This window comes from Alexandromys fortis, unplaced genomic scaffold, assembly GCF_014885135.2.
Source record: "Alexandromys fortis isolate MF-2015 unplaced genomic scaffold, M_Fortis_MF-2015_v1.1 scaffold_13, whole genome shotgun sequence".
NCBI lineage: Eukaryota > Metazoa > Chordata > Mammalia > Rodentia > Cricetidae > Alexandromys > Alexandromys fortis.
The window spans coordinates 10,949,215-10,971,370 of record NW_026067908.1 but is presented as its reverse complement, the minus strand read 5'-3'; the positions used below and the strand labels follow the sequence as shown (position 1 = coordinate 10,971,370).

At 41.1% G+C, this 22,156-nt stretch overlaps 1 protein-coding gene across 2 annotated transcripts in view; it reads right to left on the bottom strand.

Moving 5' to 3' along the window:
* The window catches only part of Jak1 (Janus kinase 1), a 113,553-nt gene that overhangs the window by 44,602 nt on the left and 46,795 nt on the right, over positions 1-22,156 (bottom strand). The gene's annotated exons all lie outside the window — the stretch shown is intronic.

Sequence of the window (22,156 nt, the reverse complement as noted above, 5' to 3'; positions counted from 1 at the left end):
TGGTCAAGAGTATTTGTTCTTGCAGGGGACCTAGGTTCAGTTCTCAGCACCCACATGTGTCATACAAGCATTCATAACTCCAGTTCCTGGGGACCTGACACCCTTTTCTGAGATCCAAGGGAAATACACAATGCTCAAATATGCACTCAAGCAAATATATTAAATACACAGAAAATGTTCTTAAAACATTTGTAAAAAGTAATAACAATAGGCCAGGCAGGAAATATGAGTATGAATTTTGATGTGACAACTTTGGTTTGGCAACTGGGATACAAATACCTTTAAAAAAATACTCAGATAACAAATCATTTTGCCTTCAATTTAAAATAAATAAGAATATATGGAAACTGCTTATGAGTAGACAGACAATCTCATGACAACAGTCATTAGAAAATAACTAAATAATAATGCTGTGCTTTGTGCAGAAGTGGAACTCAAAAGCCATGTTTAGATGTTTCCCATTCACTTTGCCTGGCTCTCCACATTACAAAAGGAACTAGCTGAGGAAAAGAGCAAGGTGGTCCCTGCTCACATAAAGCTTACAACCTGCAGAACCAGGAAGAGAAACCGAGACTGACAGTATAGACTGGGAAGTGTGATAGAGAGAGCCTGGGGCTTAGGGAGGCAGTCACACAGACCTGAGAAGGAATAGATGTACAGGGAGTGAGGGGGAGGACGGTACAAATGCCAACAGTTGCAAACAGTGTGAGCAAATGCATCAGCATGTGCAAAGGTCCTGTGTGAAAACCTATACTATTCCTTCTCACACCAGGCATGGGCAAACTTGCTAAGAACACGGCTTCATGCCTTTATTAAGGACAAACAATCCTGATGAGGAACTCTGCTTTCAAACACAAAGAACCTTGCCCCAAACCAGGAAACGGTCATAGACTCAGAGTCCTTTAAAAGAGCAGAAGAGATTTTACTAGTTCCACTAGACCTAGGTTCTTTCCATGGAAGCTACTGCATAATCCTTTACAGTACTTAAAGATGTTTATTTTTAATACATTTATTTACATATTAATTTTACATCCTGGTCCCAGTTTCCCCTCCCTCTGCTCCTCTTCTACCCCTCTACTCTGTTCCCATCCACCCCCAATCTGCTCCTCCTCCATTTCTGTTTAGGAAAGGGCAGGTCTCCCATGAATATCAACAAAACATGGCATATCAATTGCAGTAAGACTAAGCACCTCCACATGTATTAACGCTGGACAGAGTGACCTAGTATGAGGAGTAGGGTCCCAAAAGCCTGTAAAAGAGTCAGAGACAGCCCTGTTCCCACTGTTAGGAGTCCCACAAGAGGACTTTGGTTTTGGAAACCAAGTCAAGTTTCTTATTACACAACAAAGTCTTTGGTACCAGCAGCACAGACCAGCAGGAATCATGAAACAGCCTTTAAAAGACACACTTCACAGGGCCTTTCAAGTGAATGCTAAATAGCTTAGAAAACAGGAACAATAAAGAAGAACAACCCATAGTGTCTGGGTGAAAGCAGTGAGCTCTTTCCCCCTTATACTGGCAACGATTTAAAAAAAATAGCCTTTATTCAGTGAGAAAAGGTTACTGTGTGGCTGTAGGTGCTGGTTTATACAGGGGAGAAATAAGAGAAGTTCTACAGATTTCTCAAATTCTTTATTATAGTCTTCTGTAAGTAGTAAGCACCTCTGATAGTTTCTGACTGATGGGCAAGTAAAACAAACAAAACAGCTTGTGAGTCAGAACATAGCCAACTCAAATTTCTACATGATGATCCAGACAGCTCCTGAAGTATTGGTGTTTATGTAAGGGATAAACAGATGATTAAATTTTAGATAGAGGGCAAAATAGAAACTGAACTACACAGTTCTAATGCTCCAGAATGCCAGCATCAGAGCGTGAGTGTCTGAGACAAAGACACTGGCAGACTGTGCAGCAAAAAGACTAAGTGATGGCTCAAATCAAAGATAAGAATCTAAATAAAACAATGCATGTACTTGATTATTTTCACCAAAGACAGCATCTTGCCAGGTGCTATGGTGCATGCTTTTTAAGCCTAGAACTTTGGAGGCAAAAGTCTTTGAGTTAGAGTCTAGCCTGTTCTACATACTGAGTTTCATATCAAAAAGGTACTATCTTACCTACAATGAATTTATTTCATTTTATTTATTGTATCGTATTGGTTTTTTGTTTGTTTTTTGTTTGGTTGGTTGGTGTTTTGTTTTGTTTTTCAAGACATGGTTTCTCTGTAGCATTGGAGCCTGTCCTGAAACTTTGTATACCAGGTTGGCCTCAAACTTACAGAGATCCACCTACCTCTGCCTCCCAAGTGCTGGGATTAAAGGCGTGTGCCACCATCACTAAGCCCACGATGAATTATTTTGAGAAATCAAAACCTTTCTGAAGCACAAAGTACTAATAAAATGTTGAAAAGCTCAGAGAAAAGGAAAAGAAAACTTCATAATTTTGAGTACTCTGTCCGGGGAACCTGCCAGGAAGAGCCACAGAATAAGCAGAGGCCTGGTTCCATACAGCAGTTCAGTCTGCTGAAGGTTAAGTACAAAGGCTGGAATCCTACTGACTTGGACTTGAATCTGGCTTCCCAGGCAAATTACTTAACAACCCCGAATCTCAATATTCCTAGTGGAAGGAGGGAGATAAAATAGCATTTATCTCACAGACTGGCAAAAGCTAAATAAAACAAATAAAGCATCCAACAGACTCACATTCTCAGGAAGGCCTTACATGTGGACTGTAATTTCTGCTCATCTGATTACAGTAATGGGATACAGTTCCAGCCAAGGAGGAGCCCCAGAATGCACAAAGCATCTTCACGGTTTGTGACAGAGAAAACCACTGGCACTTCAATCTGAGTTGTGTTGGACTAATCTGTGTGAGTGACGGGAGTCCAAATGTGGGGCTCTTGATTGGAGAACCTTATTCTTTCCACAAAGACTGGCCTAAAGTCACCATTACCCCCATTTCCTCTAACATCACCCAGGACACTGATCTCATTAGAAACCTTTTAAAACTGTCAGAAAGGAAGCCATTAAACCAGGTGAGGTTGTGTAGACCTACAATCCAGCCCCCAGGAGGCTCAGAGGATTACAAATTCCAGACCAGCCTAGACTACAAAGTGAGTTTGAGATCAACCTGGTCAGCACAGCAAGATCCTATCTCAAAACAAACAAGAGCAGCAAAGCCATTAACTGCCCACTCTGGCTGTGCTCCAGCCCACACTTACAGCAACCCCTGCTACCCTGGAGTGGGAAAAGCAGTGTTCTAGTGATTCAGCACAAGCCTACCTTTCCTGGACATAGAACTTTCTTTTTTTTTGTTATTGATTTTTATTGAGCTATACATTTTTCTCTGCTCCCCTCCTTTCCTTTCCCCTCCACTTCAACCTTCTCCCATGGTCCCCATGCTCCCATGTCTTTTTCTACTTCTCATGTATATTAGATTCATGTATGTCTCTCTTAGGGTCCTCTTTGTTGTCTAGGTTCTCTCGGATTGTGAACTGTAGGCTGGTTTTCTTTGCTTTATGTCTGAAAGACACTTGTAAGTGTACATATGATAATTGTCTTTGTGGGTCTCGGTTACCTCACTCAATATAATGTTCTCTAGATCCATCCATTTGCCCACAAATTTCAAGATGTAATTTTTTTTTCTGCTGTGTAGTACTCCATTGTGTAAATGTACCATATTTTCCTTATCCATTCTTTAGTCGAGGGACACTTAGGTTGTTTCTAGGTTCTGGTTATGATAAACAATGCCGCTGTGAACACAGTTGAGCACATGTCCTTGCAGTACGATTAAGCAACCTTTGGGTATATACCTAAAAGTGGTATTGCTATGAACATACTTGAGCAAATGTCCTTGTGGTATGGTTGAGCGTCCTTTGGGTATATACCCTAAAGTGGTATTGCTGAATCCTGAGGAAGGTTGTTTCCTAATTTTCTGAGAAATCGCCATACTGATATCCAAAGGGGTTGTACCAGCTTGCACTCCCACCAGAAATGGAGGAGTGTTCCCTTTATCCCACATCCTCTCCAACATAAGTTGTCATCAGTATTTTTGATCTTGGCCATTCTTTTTTTTTTTTAATGATTTATTTAACTTTATGTTCATTGGTGTGAAGGTGTCAGATCTCATGGAACTGCATTTTTAGACAGTTGTGAACTGCCATGTGGGTGCTGGGAATTGAACCCAGGTCCTCTGGAAGAGCAGTCAGTGCTCTTAACCACTGAGCCATCTCTCCAGCCCCCGATCTTGGCCATTCTTACAGGTGAAAGATGGAATCTCAGAGTTGTTTTGATTTGCATTTCTCTGATGACTAAGGATACTGAATATTTCCTTAGTGTCTTTCAGCCATTTTAGATTCCTCTGTTAAAAGATCTCTGTTTAGGCCTGTACTCCATTTTTTATTGGATTATTTGTTCTTTTGATGACTGATTTCTTGAGTTCTTTGTATATTTTGGAGATCAGACCTCTGTCTGATGTGGGGTTAGTGAAGATCTTTCCCCATTCTGTAGGCTGCCGTTTTGTCTTGTTTACTGTGTTCTTTGCTTTACAGAAGCTTTTCAGTTTCAGGAGGTCCCATTTACTAATTGTGTCTCTGAGTGTCTGTGCTACTGGGGTTATTTTTAGGAAGTGGTCTCCTATGCCAATGAGTTCAAGTGTACTTCCCACTTTCTCTTCTATGAGGTTCAGTGTGGTTAGCTTTATGTTGAGGTCTTTGACCCATTTGGACGTGAGTTTTGTGCGTGGTGATAGATATGGATCTATTTTCATTCTTCTACATGCTGATATCCAGTTATGCCAGCACCATTTGTTAAATGATTTTTTTTTCCATTTTATATTTTTTGCTTCTTTGTCAAAAATCAGGTGTTCATAGGTATGTGGATTGCTATTCGGGTCTTTGATTCGGTTCCATGGAACTTTTTTTTTTAATATTTATTTATTATGTATACAATATTCTGTGTGTGTGCCTGCATGCCAGAAGAGGGCACCAGACCCCATTACAGATGGTTGTGAGCCACCATGTGGTTGCTGGGGATTGAACTCAGGACCTTTGGAAGAGCAGGCAATGCTCTTAACCTCTGAGCCATCTCTCCAGCCCCTCCATAGAACTTTTTAAGGTCTCATACAGTCAGGAAAACCATCTGCTGTCCTCTAGTCGTACCACCAGTGCCTCCCACCAACAGCACCACAGACCCCAAGACCCCAGCACTTTGCTGTGACCGGGGAACATTCTGCTGAGAGCACGGCAAGATAGTGTAAAGCTGCTGGACTCCAGCCAAAAAGAATGACATAATATAAACACAAAAATGCATTTTTTCCTGTCAGCAAGTCAGAATTACAGCTTTTCTATATGCCATTCCTGTCACACAAAATCACTCACTTCTAACTATAGCAGCAATTCCAGGAATAGCCCACAATAGTAAATGCTGCTTCATTTACAATAAATTTCTAGGGATGAGCAAAATGATCGATGACAAGTCAATGGGTCGGACTCCGCCTTGTTCCCAAAGAGCCTGCTTTAGCCAAGAGGAGGTCTCTGACCAGAGCAAGCAGTACTCTGTTTAATTAAAGTCAGTAAGTGTCTTCCTAAAAGCCACACTGTACCAAGATACTGGGCAGTTCAATTCTGCTTTATTTTTTCTTCTTTTAAACTAATTACCATTAATGTACCTATAATGTTATTAAAGAGGCCATGATAAGATTTAGTGAAGCCATCTCCACTGCCTTTCTTAGAGTCAAAAATACGGTGGCAAAAGTGGATTCTCAGAAGGGGGAAGTGGGGCCAGGCTTGGCAGTGCAGTCCATCATCCCACCACTTAGGAAAAAGAGGCAGAAGGGTCATGAAGTTGAAGCCAGCCAGAGCTTCAGAGCAAATCCCCAGCTAGCCTGGACTACATAATGAGGTCTCGTCTCTAAAACAGGGGTGGAGGAGATGACAGGCAGGACACAGGCACCTGTCTTTCTTTCAGTCAGGCTGCTTAAACATCCATCTAAAGGACTTAAGAAGCACCTGCACCATGACAATGAAACCTGTCTTTTATTTTGTCCCTAAAAGGGGCTTTCAAATGTTTGACCACATTCAGGATTCATAGTCCCTTCCACAGATGAAAAGACCTGACTTAGGACAGTCCCATGATCAATTGCCAGTGAGTGGCACAATTCCTTGTCCAGTGTCCTTGCTGGCATTTTGTTCCTTTCTGGAAGATACAGGCTGCAGGGAATCCCCACACAAAACAGAGAACAGATACATAAGTATGCACACTAAAACCTTAGGGTCTATTTCCAGCTGCTAAGACAAACAGGGGCCTTGGCATCTGGAGGAGGATGTGGTAGGATGCCAAGAACTGGCAGTAGAGACTGTGCAGTCAAGAAGGCACAGAGTATGAGGCTTGGGCTGGGAAGCCATCTGGGAGAGGAGCAGCTGCCAGACTCGAGAAATGAAGATTGAAAGTGGGGGAGGGCTGTGTTATTCTAGAAAAGAGTCAGAAGAAAGGAAAATCACCAGCATGGTACCAGCAGGTGTTTGGATCAGGAGGACTGGGAAACAAACACAAAAGAAAGACAGGAAAGAGCAGACATTATGGAGAAGTGAAGAAGGGTGCAAGAGTCTGTGCTAGTCTGTCCAGGAAGACAAATGGCCAGGACATGCCTGGTCTTGAGCAGGTCTCCTAACCTCTCAGGACTCAAGTTCTGCCTAATGATAAAGTATTGGGGCTCTCTACAGATGGAGGCAGTTAGAAGTCTGGGCCTCTAGTCACTCCAAACTGGGCTGAATCGTCAGACCTACTTCTTTCTGTGTGATCTTGGGTACTTCCTTAACTTCTCTGAGTTTTTGTTTCCAATGTAAAACAGTAATTATAAAACTCACTGCTTTACAAGATTGTTACGATGATTAGAGAGTTCCCTAATCTTATGCTAAAATTAAAAGCTTAACAGCCATTAGGTCAGTTTTTGTTAAATTTACACAAGGGTTTAAATTATTTTTTATTTAAAGGGGGTGGCTCAACTGTCAAAGTGTCTACTGTATAAACATGAGAACCTTGTTTCAGATTTCCAGCACCCATGTCAAAACTGGCATAGCTGCAACAGAAGCAGAGTAGGGGTGCAGAAAGTTGAAACCATGATGTTCACTGCCCAGCCTAGGTAAAATGATGCCTGAAGTTAACCTCCCACCTCCACTCACATGTGCACATACAAATGAACAGTACATACACAAGGAGGGGGGTGAGGAACAGGTAAAGCATGTGGGAAACTATGTTGTCACAAACTGACACAGTTTTTCACTACCATAACTTTGGCACTGTCATGAAACAAAAGACACAGAACCTTGCTAGCTGGCACACCTCTTGACAAAGCCTGAAGGAAACCATGACTTTGGTGATTAAGAAGTCACCCTGAGTTCCCCCATGCTCCTTGCTAATTTGTGCTAATTTATTTGTGTGTCCTAAAATTTATACAAATTACTTTGGGGGCAAAAACCCATCTACATGGACCCTAGACATCTTTAACCTTTAATCACTTGGCATTCTCAGGTACAAAACACAGTCACTTGTCTGAGTAGTTAGGGTGCGAGTGGAAAGGGAAGGCCACCAGACTGGCACCACCACCAAGGGTCACAAGCCATTGCCAGGTAGGGACTCTGCTTCGGGCACAACTCCTTAAAAGCTCAGTACCCAGAAGGAAAGAGTCAGAGCCCCTCAGCCCTGCAGCCTCATGGAAGACCACTAGGGAGACCAAGCAAGCAACACAGACAGACCAAGTGCTGCAAAACTCCAAACAGAACAACACTCTATGCTCTAAAGGAATTTGGCTACTGCATCAAAATTTACTTGGATGAAAAAAGTAAGAGAAAAAGGAGAAAAAAGTTTTCCCTACAGAGTCTCCAGCACATCTCTGTTGAGTAATCATGATCAATCTGTATGATTAACAGGGGCTCTCCTTTTTTCCTTCAAGGCTGAAGATAAGCCCAGGGAACCAACTCATCCAAGTAAACACAACACAACCACTGAACCACATGTGTAGCCCAAAATGCCACCCTCAAACTGCTGGCAGAGCTCTGAGCAGATGGCACTGGTGCAGTACGGAACACATTCAATGCTCCAGCAGGCTCCAGCAGCAGATAGAGCCGAGACCACCCTTCTGCCCATCCCACCCCATTTTCTGCAGCACAGCCTCGCATCTACTCTTTAGGAACTATAACTGCAGTAAGAAATACATCTTACAATATCCATGTGCTTCGCAGAAAGAAACTGTCAGGTGAGGTGGCTCACACCTGCAATCCCACACACAAGAGGCAGAGGCAGGAGGATCTCTGGTGTGGGAAGTCCTTCTGTCTACGAGTTGCTTTTATTGGTTAATGAATAAATCTGTTTTGGCCAGCGGCTTAGCAGACTAGGGCAAGGCAGGAATTCCAAGCAGATAGGAGGAGGAGAAAGAAGGCAGAGTCAGTGAGAAGCCATGTAGCTGTCCCCAGGAGACAAATATCAGAATCTTGCTGGTAAGCCACAGCCACGTGGTAATATATAAGAGTAAACCAGAAATACACTTAAGCTATTGGCCATTGCGAATAATACAGTTTTTGAGTGATTATTTTGGGCCTGGGCAACTGGGAATGTATGAGTGGGCTCCCCCAACAGATCTCCCTTTCTTATACAGTGAGCTTTGAGATCAACCTGAGTTACACATTAAGATCTTGCTTCAAAAATTCAAAGGGGGGGGGGGCTGCAGAGATGGCTCAGTAATTAAGAGCACTGACTGCTCTTCCAGAAGACCCAGGTTCAGTTCCCAGCACCCACAATTGCCAAGATCCAACACTCTCACACAGACAAAACACCAATGCAAATAAAAAATAAATAAAAATGAACAAAACAAAACAAATAATTTAAAAATTCAAAAAGGAAACAAACAAAAAAGTCTTACCCTCACTAGGTTTTACTCACTATTTTCTTCCATCTAATACACGGTTAAAATGCTAAAGCCTGAAAATATATTTCACAGCTGACTAATAAAAACGAGCAGAGACTGGTCATGAGAGAACTCAGTCTTCACTAGTGTCCCTCCTAGACAGTTACCTCCTAGGGTCATACCATAGTTGCACAAAAATCTAGAAACTACATCTCAAAGGCCTGTCTTAACATCTGCCAATTACCCCTACCCTTACCCATGTGTATTTCCACAGCCCCAGGTTCTACTTTTATGGTCACACTTCCCAGGCAGTCTTCACAGAACTTAATGAGCTCAAACTCCAAGTTGTTTATTTTGCATCTGGTCAAAAATTTGACCATATTTCAACCATATTTCCATTGTAAAGGGAGAAAAAAATCTAGTGTGTGGCTATCAACAGGAAATATGAGAAGGTCATTTAGTTCTGCATTCTGGATGGCAAGAGGTATCATAATTAAAGGTCACTGATTATTTCTTTATCAACTAACTAGAAAAGGTATCCAGAGGCAACTGTCATTTGTCAGAAAAAAAAAAAAAAAAACACTTTCCACTCTGCACGTTAAAAGGTAAAAGCACATTAATGAGACACTCATGGAGATCATGTGAGGATCCACACAGCTCTGCAGCATGCCCACCTCTATCGCTCTTGTCAAAGACACTAACAAACAACCCTTCAATTGGCTGGGCACTCCATTTACTATTTCTGCTGTTTGGCTGGTGGTGAGGGACAGGGCAGGAAGAGGCTACAAACCCCAGCCATAATGCATCTTGTTTGTAAAGGTATAAAATCAGAATACAAAGGATATTTGCTAGGAACACTCAGTAATTAGTGAAAGGAAACATCATAGTAGATGGAAATAATTAACTGGGCTAAATATAGCAAAAGAAATGACTCGTTGACTCCTAGACATCTTTAAATAACACAAACACAAAGTCGCCATGTAAAGTCTGCACGCAGCTTAATGGGAAGAATAGAAAATAGTAAGATAGTCCCCTAAGCAATGCCTCAGAATGAGGCAAGGTGATCGACTGCAAATGTGGCACACACCTGAACAAGGCAAAGAGCACGCTGTCAGTGAGCACAGACAGCGCTAACATAGTCAGACCACAAAGACTGAGGGGAACCAGCATGGTGGATTTGGTCGGGTTAAGAAGAACCTTAGAAGCTAGGTTCAAGGAGCTTTCAACTTTCTGCAACTGGACATTTTTCCTACACACAGGAAAATACTAAGATTTATATACATTTTTTAATTCTGTAAAAGATAAATGGATGATAGGTAGGTAAGTGATAGACAGGTAACAGATGCATATGACAGACAGATGTGTCTAGCAAAACACCTGGCCTGCAGAAGGCATGTAATACTCTGACCACTACAAAAGACATGAAAGTCAGTGGGAACTTTAGAGGTGGGAGGTTTGAACACAATGAGATTAGGAGCTGACTGTAGGAAATACTCCAAACAAGACAAACAGGAAGACAGCAGAAGACAGAAGGGCAAATGGTCAAACCCCTACCTGGAGGCTGAATGGAGGTGAACAGAAAACAGAGCTAAGAGAGAGGGTTGGCCTGGGCACCAGGGGAATGCAGGTGCCCACTAAGAAACCTGGCCTCTTCTCTCCAGATACATCTCCTGAGAACATATAACTCCTTCAGGCACAGGCAAATCTCATGTATGTACATGTGTGTGTGAAGGCAGAGATTTAGAAGGTAACAGAGAAAGTATATGCACAGGATGCTTGGAGGTCAATTGTATGAAAATGACATGCTTCTTTCCAAATATTATATCACCAAGGACAGATGCATGGGTGGCTACCTACCATTCACCGCCCTCCACTTGCTCTAGCCCCAGAGGTAACAGCCCCCAAGATAACAAAAGTGAACTCAGCAAATAACCTAACCTCAAATATCTGAATAATCATTTGGGCACACATCCAAACTTTATGAACTAACTTAACATATACGCACATACATACATACACACACAAAACTTTTGGATAAAATACAATGAGAACATAGAGGTTTTCTGTGAATTACAGTGTAAGTGTAAATGAGTAGAAAATGTCACAGCTATTGGGGACAATAGTGACTAATTCATCCTACCCTACTTATATTACAAATGAGGACAGTGACCATAGCAAGCTTCATTCACATGCAATGGGCTTAACTAAAGAAGCATCCCAAACCATGTTTTCTGGAACTCTTTGCCCCTGGGCGGAGTGGTAACTGTTCTATGGCATTGCACTCAAAATAGGGGGTGGGGGGGGGAGGACATAGGAATCCATAGTGAAATAAATCAGAAAAATGTGGATTAGACAAAGTTAAATAGTTATTTTTGTTTGTTTTTGGTTTTTGGTTTTCGAAACTGGATTTCTCTGTGTAACAGTCCTAGCTGTCATGGAACTCACTTTGTAGACCTGGCTGGCCTCAAACTCACAGAGATCTACCTGCCTCTGCCTCCCCAGTGCTGGGATTAAAGGTGTGTGCCACCACCATCCAGAGAGTCAAACAATTGACATCACATGGACTGTGTTCAACTTTTTCTAAATTATTTGACCAAGAGACCTATTTCTGGAGATGAGGAATTGAGACAAGGGTCTCATTATTTAACCTAGAATGGCTTGAAACTTGAGATCCTCCTGCCTCAGCCTCCTGAGAACTAGGACATAGGTATGTGTCACCATGCTAGGGCCCTCTTTTTCTGATGCAATATGTACTTAAAAGACCCTCCATTAGATGATCTCTGTGCCCTCTTACATTTACCAAATTCCTGTGTTCATCAGAGACACCACCTCGAAGGCCTTCTTTCCTGGATAGATGACAAAATGTAGATTTCCAGAAATGACACCCATCCATCTCTTTCCTCTCCCCTAGCCTGTTCTTTTTCATATAAACATATCTTAAAATTATACAGACAGAAGTGGGAGGTCAAATCTAAGATTGAAATACTATCAGATCAGACTTCAAAAATAAGCAGAATGGAAGCTTTTATATTGTTATTTCAAGTAAATGTTCTAGAAACAAATGCCTGGAGTTCACATTTTATCTGTTCCTCGGTAATCCAACTCCTTCTGACAATAGCAGGTGGGCACAAAGGAAGAAGCTCAAGAAAAGAGAGAAAAGTATCTAGGGACTGGGGACCTTCCAAAAGCCCTTCTCAAATGATCTCAGTTCCCATTAGCCTACACATTGTTTCTCCTTCAACCTACTTGATTTTCCTGTTTCTACCCCTATCTTTCTGCAAGTCTTCTCTTTTCACCACGTGATTAGTTGAGTTATATGACACACTGGCAGTAAGCCATAGCGTCTTCCCAGAACAGAGCCCACTTGTCAGGAAACCCCGCCTGGTTTCCAGAGCAGGAGGATGGTAGAGAGGGGAAGAGCAGAGTCCCCACTCTGCAAGTTCTAACAGCTTACAGGGATTTGAAAGCCCAAGCATGCATCTGTCCACAAAAACAGATGCTACAAACTACATGCAATTTCATAATTAGTAACACATATTTTACGAATGTATTTATCTCCATACACAACACTTACATTGTCCTGAGTACAACAATCTTTCCCATAGTATCAGAGTTCACAGATCCTCTGTACATTCTTAGACTATCATACAGTCATACTGAAAGCATACAGTACTGTCTCCTACAGTACTGTTACATTTCCCAAACCTTCCTGTTTCCCCACCTGCTTTCCTCAGTGTTAAACAAAGTACATACTGAAAACCTATGATACTTACCAAAATCACAATTCTTACACAATATCACAGAACAGATCATAAGAAATTTCAAGTAGAAAAAATCATTTCTGTACACAACCTTCCTACTCCTGTCTTTACGGATACAATTAAGCAAGAAACAAGTCATATGAGTGTTCAGTGTGATCTCTCCTTTGACTCCTGTTACAAGCTAAAAGAGAGAAGGGTCAGACGGTTCTGGTGTCTCATGGTCAGTCAAGTGTTCAGGCTGAAGCCTCCCCACTTCCAGGCACCTTCCTTCACCTTTTCTCTATCTACACTGGCAGCCAGATCCAGATTGGTGCTGTAAATACCACTTATCTCAAAACTCTGATCTCAAACATGCACCTTTTCAACATCTCTGCTTAGAGCTTGCATCAACAGCACCTCCTCCCTCCACGCCAGTAGTCACCATCTCAAATGCCAGTGTTCACCACACTGTTACATCAAACCCCCAAAGGTCAGTCTTGACACATCTATGTCCTCACATCCCACATCTTACTATTATTAATTCTATCAGTATTAGCTTCAAAATATGTCCTAGAGCCAACAATTCTCACCACTGCAATGTGAGTCACCATCACTGTCTCAACAGAAGCACCAAAAGGACAAAAGCTGTGATGGTTGTGTTGCTGGGTCTGCTGGGTCTTGCACACAGCTTGATAATGTGTGAATGAACGCTAGATAAATGACAAATGGGGATGACTACGTGAATACTGTCTCAGAACAGACAACAGAAAAAGTTAGGTCTTGAACCCAACTTAATCTTCAGCTATTAAGAACAAAACTGCTTCCACCAGTGTGCACGATAATTCTTGAAGCTTTGAAGAAAGGGTATAGGCTGCTCCTATTTTCACTCTTGTGTTTGTGTTTTCCTTACAGATCCAGATATTTTCTCCTGTTAAGTCTTCTGCTCTGGCCCTGAGGAAACACTGTGAAGAAGTGGGACATCCATAGAACATAGCACACTACCTTCCTAGTAACACCTTTACAACTGGGTTTGAGGGAAAATTTATTCTCTTTTGAGAAGAATCTAATTCTTAGATTTTATTTATTTTTGATTTTATGTGTATGAGTGTTTGCCTGCATCTGTCTATGCATCACATGTGTGTCTGGTACCTGAGGAGGTCAGTAGAGGGTGCTAGGTCTTCTGGAACTGGAGTTACAGATGGTTTTAAGTCTCCATGTGGGTGTTGGGGATCAAACTTGGGTTCTTTGCAAGAGCTGCAAGTGCTCCTAACTTTTGAGCCACATCTCTAACTCCTGAGAAAATCTTATTTTTTTAAAAAAAAAAAAAAGAGAGAGACTGGAAGGCTGAGGAGGTAGTTCAAAACTTAGCACCCTTTCCCTGTAATCATAGGGACCAGAATTCAAGTTTCAGCACCCACATAACAAGCCAGTCATCCTGCACATGCCTATAACTCCAGCTCCATGGAAGACAGAGAGAGAAAATTTTCTGGGGCTTGTTTGCTCCCAGTCTATCCAAGAAAGTGTGAGCCCTGGGGTCAAATAGAGACCTTGCCTCAATAAAATAGGCAGAGAATGATAGACAAGGACATCTGATTCTCTCTTCTGGTCTCCACATATGTACACATATACTCAGACACACAGATAAATAAAGCTTGGGAAAGGCAGGAGGAGTTACAGTTACAGTCCATGCCTGTAACTGCAGCACTTGTCAGGAAAAGACAAGAGGATTTCCATTCCAGCTTGGGTGATAGATAAATTCCAGGCCAGCCTGTTTCACAAAACCAGAGACAAACCTGAGACATGGCTAGCACTGATTAGATCATAGGAGCCAGTCATCTTGTCCAATTCGCAACTGAAAAATTATGACATAGGGATGGGAGCAGATGTTTTAGGGAAGCAGAAACACATGTAACCGTTGCATATAGATGTCCTCATGCATTCCTGCTGGTGTCCTCAAAAAAGAAATAGCTACCCGAAAGTGAAAAGGCTATGTTCTGTGGGAAAGATTACACTGCTGTAGAGTTATAAACCTCTCAGCTTTCCTCAGATCTGGAGTAAAAGGGAATTCAGAAAAAGTTCAGGATCCCAAAATTACAGGATCTGTCACAGTACCTGCTCTGAATTTTGTACTTTTCAAATGCAGTAAGAATATACATATAAGATGTGTTAGAACACACTCCCAGTCCTGTCATGTTGAGATCTTCTTGACTTTAGAGAACTGACCTCCTGAAAATTCAGGGTTACTCTAAGAAAAATCAAATACAAAAGTGACATGAAAATATGATCCTTTATTGAAAGATGCTTCTAATAAAAAAAATCACCAAGTAGTAAGAACTACCAAAAAAAAAAAAGCTAGCAAAACTATGCTTACACCAACATTACATTTGCCAGTTAATAAACATAGAATTATAAAGCTTACTTTGCTCTTCTCATTAGCCTAAACCCTTCTAGGTCGGATTTTTCTCAGTTGGAACCTGAAACCTGCTCAGAAAAATCTGGTGTTTATCTGATATCCAAAGATGGAACAGGTAAAGAAAGGATAGTGATAATGGAGTCTCTTGGTCCCTTAACTGAAAAAGCAATACAGACACTTTAAATACACCCATCTTCTCTAGGGAGTACAGGAATGTGGAGGAGTCAAGTAAGTACCATCTAGGTCAAAACTTTAATATACCAATCCACAATTCTTACCAATTCTTTGAATGTAAAACCTTCAGTAGGCCAAACAGAGGGCTCATGTTTCCTGTGCTCAATCTCATGGCACTGAACCTCTCAAAACAGCATTTGCAATTGACTATATAACCTTGTTAATCTTAACATGACAAAAGTTATTCTACTAAATTACCATTGATACTGTTCAAACTTTCAACACAGTCAAGTTTCTATTCCATTTGCTTATGGATCATCAACTATATTTTGCTTGAATTCCCACATTTAGGGAAAATGGTAAAGAGTCCTATCTTGCCTGGTCTCCATACTAGCAAAATGCTATTTAAGTAATTTTAATTAGGCAAATGCAAGTCTGTTAAAAATGAAAGGATATACACACCCCTAAATTTAGAAAACAGTCTTGAGCCTATGCTCATAGCAAGCAAATGCACACACATGCTTTGCTCAAGTGAGCTTTAAATGCACACTCCATCTGTAAATATGACCTCTAGGCAGAGAAGTTGCATGATTAGATGTGACTATTCGCTAGTCCAAAGGCAAATGTACTGAATTTCCAGACAAAATTCCCATACAAGGTCACAGGGTTCATGAAGTCCTACCATCAAAAGCCTCGTTGACAATTGCTATGTATATTCTTTATTAATTAAATTAAATTAAAGGCCTCCAGAGTTTCTACTTTTTGAACTTCTGATAATTATATCAAAATAATGTTGAAACTACAGTGCTGTCTTTACACCATATGTATAATTTAATATCTGACTTAACCCAAGACTCTTTTTTTATTTTTTATAAAAAAACATATCCACATAGTTTATTTCTCAGTTATCCCAACAATTGAACATTTCAAGAACATACTGCAGACAGATAAGAAATGTACAAAATGTTTCAAATGATTCACAAAGAAATCCAGCATAAAAGAATGTTTGTGAACTCTTGCTCACTGTGCAGACTACATTTAATCACTCATTAAATAGTAATAAAAATACAATCTTTTATGAATCTTGTGCAGATTACAAAAGAGGGAAAAATGATCACTATATAATTTTTATATTAGGCAGTTTTCTTTGACGAGTCGTATGGACAACTCCGAATACAGAGGCAGAAGGCTGTGTATCTCAGAGGGATTAATGTTGTGACTCAGACTTTACACAGTCTACCACTGGCACTCTTCACAGTCTGTACACATCACATGATCATCTTTATAACATGACTTTAAAAATATATCTGCGTGACTTTACGACATTCGTACCCATGAGCTGGTTGCGGAAGCAAAGCACAGCCACCTCATGCTTTGCTCTTGGTAAGGACAGTTCATTGTGATTAAAAGTTAGGTATCAAACCGTTAAGCAGCTCCAGTCTACAATAGGCCATCAGTGACCACCGGACAGAACTCTTTTAGAGTACACATCCTAGAAGCAAACACCAGCATTGGTTAGAACTTTGTCTATGAGTCAGTTTCTGCACTGAAAACTATTTTCACAAAACTGAAAGCCACTAAACTGACTTAATATGAATACCTTGTCTTCCATCACCATACTTATGACCGCGGTCTCAAACCTTTGGGCTTTGCTCTCGCGTTACCGCGTGCTCGCGTTTCCATCGCCCATCTCAGACCACCACCTACAAGGCTTTATGGTGGTGGTGGAGTCTCACCAGAGAGACGCTCAGCTGCTGATCTACAGCCACACGGTGCATAGCTGTACTTGAGAAGGACACTCGGGGAGCGCTCATGCTGCATGCTGACGAGAACTAGTGCTGACACTCTCCTCCATGTCATCTGTTGGCTGGGAAGTAGCTGGGGTCAAGATAACTACAACTAGTGCCCTGGGACACACAGTAGTCTCTGTCTAAGAATGCACTTCACATTCACGTTCCTCTCCCTCCCTCTTGTCCTCTCTGCATCTGTATCTGTCCCTCTCTCCCTGTACTTGGCTTTTACTTTCTGACACACGAGCCAAAATAGGAAATTAAAGGGTCAATGGAGATGGGTCACATTAAATCAAGACAATTATTCAGGAGCACAGAAATAATACTCATCCACTTATCAATTTAGTTGGAGAGGTGAGACTTAAATAAAATTGAAGAAAACTGCCAGACAGCATCTAAGCAATACTACTATATTTGGTGAGTGTTTTAAGACTAAAATAATTAGGTCAGAAAATCTTCCTTTTGTGGCATTAATCATGAGAACAAGGTGAAGATAAAATTTTTCATTTGACCTGGGATAGGAGGGCTAAAAGGGGTGTTATTAGTAACACCCAGTCACATGACCAGGCAAACAGGGTCGTATGGCCACACAGCTGCTCATCACCATTTCACACCCTCCCCGCACCTCTGCAGCATCACAGAGAGGGGAGGTCGGTAGCACCATCTCCAATACAAATAAGAAAGTATGTGCCAGGGACTGAGGGTGTGGCAATTGCACGCTGGTATATAAAAGGCCCCTACATTCAACTCCCAATATAGCAAAAAGCAAAGAAAATGCATGCCAAAGAGATGAGTCAAGGAACTCACCCAAGTTTACAAAGGGTAATTAATACTGCAGCTAAGACTCCAGCCAGGTCTGCTTGCTCCCTAGCCAAATGCCCTATTATTAACTAATCTAATGACCTGGACCAGCTCAAAAAACAATGAGAGCAAACAGAATTTCTTTCTTTTACAATAACAACAATCAGCTTTTACATGTCTCGAGAAAATACTATCCTGAAGGCTTCAAATGGAAACATATCTAAGTTTACATATTGATTTTTTTGTTTGTTCTGAAGGATTTTTTGTTTGTTTGGGGGGTGTCTTCCTTCCTTCCTTCCTTCCTTCCTTCCTTCCTTCCTTCCTTCCTTCCGTCCGTCCGTCCATCCGTCTATCCATCCATCCTAAACAGATCTCCCTATGTAGCCCTAGCTAACCTGGAACTATGTAGCTCAGGCTGGTCTTGAAGTTATGAGTGATCTTCCTGCCTCAACCTTCCATTTTGTGCCAGGTTTACAGTCATGTGACACCATACCACCTACAAGCCTACATTTTGAGCATCTCTACTTCTAAACACAGCTGTAGTTGATGTGGGAGTGATTTCTTATTAATAAAGAAACTGCCTAGGCCCCTTGATAGGTCAACCCTTAGGTGGGTGGAGTAAACAGAACAGAATGCTGGGAGAAAGAAAGCTGAGTCAGGGAATCACCATGATTCTCCCTCTCCAGACAGATGCAGGTTAAGATCTTCTCTGGTAAGCTACCTCGTAAGCTACACAGATTATTAGAAATGGGTTAGATCGATATGTAAGAGCTAGCCAATAAGAAACTGGAACTTATGGGCCAGGCAGTGTTTAAAAGAATACAGTTTCTGTGTAATTATTAAAGCTAGCCATGTGGGAGCCAGGGCTGCCAGAATGCATCCCTGCCGCTCCTTCAACATGTAGTCTACTGAGGTCTCAATGGAAGAAGAACCAAGACACTCTTGGATTTTCCTTGGACTGGTGCTGAGCACAAGCATCAGAAAAGGTAGCAGACATCGGTTCCTAGAATAGAAACAGCTCTTTGTAAAAGCAATGGACAGTCCTAAAAAATTAAGTCTTCTGAAGTTGTCTCAGAAATGGCTGTTCCTGCATGTAGTTTGGGGCTTTCCTAATTGACTGGCTGCAGAGAAATGGTTTCAAAAACAACCCTGCATCCCAAGTGTTTCCTAGTCTTTAGCTATTCCACTGCATGAGGTAAAAACAGGTTTCCTCTCAGATACCCTGGATAGTGGGGTGGACAGAAAACAGACTGTTCAAATTGGAATACAAAAGTGAAGCTGGGTGATAATCCTAACTATGCTAGGAAGTTAGACTTAGAGTGGAATGCCCTGCCCATGGCAGATTTCACAAACAACAAAGGGGAAGTCAGTTGCCATAGGCTCACTTGCATAAGGACTCAGTTTTGGAGAGTAAAGTCTAACTATTTGGAGAGTATTATTTTAACTAGGCACCAAAATATATCAGGCTTTTTTTCTTTTAGGCCACCACCCAGGTCCCAAATCATGACACAGAGACTTATTAGTTTTGAATGCTCAGCCTAGTGTAGGCTCATTTCTGGCTAGCTCTTTTAACTTAAATTAATTGGTTTCTCTTTATCTACCTTTTGCCTCAGAGTTTATTATTTTTTTTTCTGTATAACTTACCTTCACTGTTTGTTTTTCTAGGCCTAGCTGGCTGGTGCCTGCCTGGCTTCTTGCCCCGGTACAGGTCCCTCATTCTCTCCTCCTCCTCCTTCTTTCATTCCTCCTTCTCTCTCAAGCCTAGATTTCTCTTCCTATTTATTCTCTCTGCCTGACAGCCCTGCCTATCCTTTCTCTACCTAGCTATTGGCCGTTCATCTTTTTATTAGACCAACTAGGTGCCTTTAGGGAGGCAAGATGAAACAAAACCAACACATCTTTTCATAATTAAACAATGCAGCATAAACAAAAGTAACATAAAGTAATATTCCTCAGCATAAACAAATGTAAATTTGCTCAGTTAAAATAATATTCCACAACATTCAGTTTCATTCACACATTTGGGCGTGCCTACTGTGTATAGATATTCTATACTGTACTGAAGCTCTATGGAAGCAGACTCAATCCTGTAATTCTAGATAAACATTGAGTAGGCCAAGTTCCACAGAGAAAATTTCTGATATGAACAGAAAAATAATAGATATTAAACAGGAAAAACAGGTCAGACTGGAGGTAAGATATTTCAGACAAAAGTTAAGAGGATGTTGCAGAAACATACACTCCAGAGCACAAAAGTCCCTCCTATGAAGTTCAGAGCAGTGCACTAGGGCACACATGCGAGTAGTGGCCAGAAATAGAAGGAAAGCAGTGAAGAAGAGGCACGCCAGACTGGACTCTCAGTCATGCTTGGAAAATAGAATGTTATAAACACAGGTGGAGGAGGTCACTGAAAAGCTAATTTAAGGAACCTCCATATTCACAAATCATTTAAGAAGAGCAGCAGACAGAAGATAGAGAACAAACATAAATGGTCCAAATAAGCAATGCTGCTGATCTGGCTGCCAGATAATACTAGATGGTTACTGCTGTCTTCTGTGCCTGTCATGACTGCTGTGCACATAAATTCCCAGCAGCTTCGGTTGCCTGCAGAAAATCAAGCCAGTCAATATTCCAGGATGCATGGGGGAGGGGTTCCCACCCCTAGCTGAGGAGCGCCAGTAGAAGGCCCTGCACCCTTGTACATACAGACAGCACTAAGAGGACTCAGTGAGTTGTAAAAAAAAGTTTAAATGATATGAAGGTGGGATGAGGAGATGTGATGAATGGGGATCCAGAAGAGGGAGAGGAGACTATGGATACATGTATGAAATGGCCAACGAATAAACAATCTTTTTAAAGAAAGAAATTATGTGGGGTTGGAGAGATGGCTCAGCATTCAAGAGCACTTGCTGTTCTTACAGTGGACCCAAGTTAAGTTCCCGGCTTTCACATGGCAGCTCACAACCATCTATGTAACTCCAGATCTAGAGGATTCGACACCTTTTGTGACTACTGCAGACACCAGGTATAATGTGATGCATATACACACATGTTGATAGAACACTCATACATAAAAATAAATCTTTTTAAAGATTTTTAAGAAATTAAGCTGAACTTAACATTTACAAATCCCCAGACATTGAGCTAGGCACTAGAGGACAAACAGAATTCACTCAGTGCCTTACAGAAACTGAAATCTAACTAAAAAGACAAGGATGGCAACAGTTCTAATAGGGTAACCAGAGATATGGAGTAAAAGGCCTAAGTTAAACAATAGAATGCTTTTGCTGTTAGACATTTCAATATCTATGAGGGAGAACACTAACATAACTTTAGAACTTTAGAAATAAAGTTCTGAACTAATGTAGAAATAAACAGTTGGGAAAAAAAAAGAAACAGTTGGGAAAGAATAGCCATACCAAGAAAGAACTACTAAAGATGAACAAAAGAAAATATTTACACAACTATATTTAAAATGCACCTATATTAATTAAATGATCTTTTCTGAACATACCATACAGCACAAGACTATAATCTCTTCTAGACTTAGAAGCAGTAAGTTGGATTCTATTAAAGGCCAGTATAAGCCACATAAATAAATAAATAAATAAATAAATAAATAAATAAATAACCATGTAAATTTGTATCCCACTTAGTAGCAATGTGATTTTTGAGACAATTCTTTCACCTGCCTCTTTTCACTGGAAAGTGAAAATGATCACATCTCTCACCTTATTTGTAGACTGAGAGTAAATGAGTCAAGATCCCTGGTTACAATGACAGTAAACACCAGTCCCCAATATTAGTCCCTGAAATCCCACTAAAATAGAAGTTATAACTTTATTCAAAGTATTTATGTAAAATAGTAGAGTTAAGGCTTTTTTATTTTTTTTAAGGAGCAAATCCACAAATGGGTGATGGAAAGATGACAGGCGAAGCTGCAGCTACCATTAAGAAGCAAGAAAACGGATGTGTGGAAATAGGAGAAAGAAGGCCAGGCTGACAACGGCAAAACAAACAAGCAAGTCAATGTCAGCAACAAGACCTCAATGTGCACAACTGAAATGCACTCTCCAGAACACCAATGACAAGTGGAGAAGAGAAGAAGCCTCTAAGAATAAGAACCATTTCCCAGTCTCTAAACAAAAGTTTAGGCCACCCAATCCCAGAGATTTCTCCCCAATAACGGAAATGTTATGCACCTATCCTGTCTGATATGGTAGTCACCGAACACTGAAACTATGGCTACTGGCCCAATGACCTGACTTATTAAATATTTAGAAATTCAAAATGAAATGAAGGTTGAGGGTGTCACTGAAGCACATGTTTAATATGAA